This window comes from Heptranchias perlo, chromosome 20 (assembly GCF_035084215.1).
Source record: "Heptranchias perlo isolate sHepPer1 chromosome 20, sHepPer1.hap1, whole genome shotgun sequence".
NCBI classification, from domain to species: Eukaryota; Metazoa; Chordata; class Chondrichthyes; order Hexanchiformes; family Hexanchidae; genus Heptranchias; species Heptranchias perlo.
Genome location: NC_090344.1, coordinates 24385088 through 24387361, shown reverse-complemented (window position 1 = coordinate 24387361; position 2274 = coordinate 24385088). Strand labels below are relative to the sequence as shown.

The window sequence follows — 2274 nt, the reverse complement described above, 5'->3', positions numbered from 1 at the left end:
GCATTGGTGGTTCAGGGGTAGAATTCTCGCCTGCCACGCGGGAGACCCGGGTTCGATTCCCGGCCAATGCACGATCATTTTGCATTCTGCACCAAGGAGGAACTTCGGAAGAGGAGTCTGGTGTTTGGTCCTTCCAGCCTGTTCCGCAACTCAATGTTGTCATGGCTGAGTTGTGACCGAACTCCCTGTACCCGCCCTCGTCCCATATCTCTAAATTTCATTGGTTAACAAAAATCTCTCAATCATGGGTTTGAAATTAACAATTGAGCTCGCGTCAACTCCCGTTTGTGGAAGAGATTTCCACACTTCGACCTACCTTTGCTTGTCGAAGTGTGTCTTAACTTCACTCCTGAAAGTGCTGACTCTAATGTTTCGGCTCTGCCCCCAAGTCCTCGACACCCCAACGAGCGGAAATAGTTTCTTTGTAACTACCCCATCAATTCCTCTTAATATCTTAATAATTCGATCACATCAGCCTTTAATCTAATAAACTGCAGGGAATACAACCATAGTTTGTGTAATCTCTCCTCGTAATTTAACGCTTGGAGTCCAGGTGTCATTCTCGTAAATCGACACTGCACTCCCTCCAAGGATAGTATATCCTTCCGAAGGTGCGGTGTCCAGAACTGAACACAGTACTCCAGGTGTGGTCCAACCAGAGCTTTGTGTAGCTCTCGAATAATGTCTCTTCCCTGTATTCTCGTCCTCTAAATATATAGGCCACCATTCCATTAGCCTTTTTGATTATTTCCTGTACCTGTCCATGACATGTTATTGATCTATGTACATGGACACCTAAGTTCCTTTGGAACTCCACAGTTTCGAATTTGTCACCTTTTGTAAAGTATTCTGATCTATCTTTGTGAAGTCCAAAGTGGATGACCTCACACTTGCCAAAATTGAAATCCATTTGCCACGGTTTTGGCCATTCATTTATTATATTAATGTCTCAATGGAATGTTATGCTTTCATCTACACTGCTTACACCGCTGCCCATTTTGGAGGCATCGGCAAACTTCGATATGTCGTTCTCTGTCCCGTCATCCAATATCAATGAGACCGCCTGCCCTGGGGGAAATTCACATTCAGCATCAATCTCTTCATCATCTTGAGACATTTTATTTAATTACATGTGTTGCCCAGGCATAGAATGTAAGAGCAGGGAGGTTGTTCTGGAAATGAATAATTCACTAGTTAGGCCACAGCTGGAGTATTGCGGACAGTTGTGGTCACCACATTACAGGAAAGATGTGACTGCACGAGAAATGGTGCAGATGTGATTTACGACGATGTTGAGAGGACTGGAGAATTTTAGCTATGAGAATAGATTGGATAGGCTGCGGGTGTTTTCTCTGGAACCGAGGAGGCTGAGGGGAGATTTATTTGAGGTGTACAAAATTATTACAGGCCTCGATAGAGTGGAAAGGAAGGACCTGTTTCACATAGCACGGAGGTCAATAAAAAGGGGACATAGATTTAAGGTAATTGGTAGAGGATTAGATTGGAGCAGAGGGGAATTTTTTCCACCCAGCCCGTGTTGGGGGTCTGGAACTCACTGCCTGAGAGGGTGGGAGAAGCAGAAATCCTCATCGGATTTAAAAAGCACTTTAATATGCACTTGAAGAGCCATAACCGACAAGACTACGGACCAAACGCTGGTAAGTCGGGTGATACTGGATACCTCTTTTCCGGCCGGTACAAACACGATGGGCGCAATGGCCTCCGCTGGCGTAAATTTTTAAGATTCTCTGATTCTCTGATATGATTGCCGTCTGTCTCGGCATGGTGATAACATAGGCTCTACCATAAGAATACTTTAATCAAATTGGTGATTTGTTTCACTGTGAGGGCGACGAGACATAAATGTTTAGACATTGGATGCAGCAGCTGGGTTGCCCCTTTACTTTTCCTACCGTCTCAGTCTTTCTTTAACCTTCTCTGCTGGTGTTGCAGGTTCGATCAGCCATCGCCGTTCAAGGAAGCCTGAGAAGTCCATCAGGGGATAGTACAAGAGACAGAGATAGTGAAAAAATAGAGAAATGCATGCAAAGAAATTGAAGGTTATAAATAGAATCATACGATCGTCAAATAGTTGCAGCACAGAAGGAGGCTATTCGGTCCATCGAGCCCGTGCCGGCTCATTGAAAGAGCAATCCAGTTAGTCACATTCCCCCGCTCCTTCCCGATAGCCCTGCATTTTTATCCCTTCAAGTACTTATCCATTTCCTTTTTGAAAGCCACGATTGAATCTGCTTCCACCATCCTTTCAGGCAG

The 2274-nt window shown here is 44.8% G+C and overlaps 1 non-coding gene across 1 annotated transcript; it reads left to right on the top strand.

Moving 5' to 3' along the window:
• On the top strand, positions 1–71 carry trnag-gcc (transfer RNA glycine (anticodon GCC)). Its single transcript has one exon. It is a non-coding gene; the product is annotated as a tRNA-Gly (tRNA).
• Positions 72–2274: the final 2203 nt, after the last annotated feature.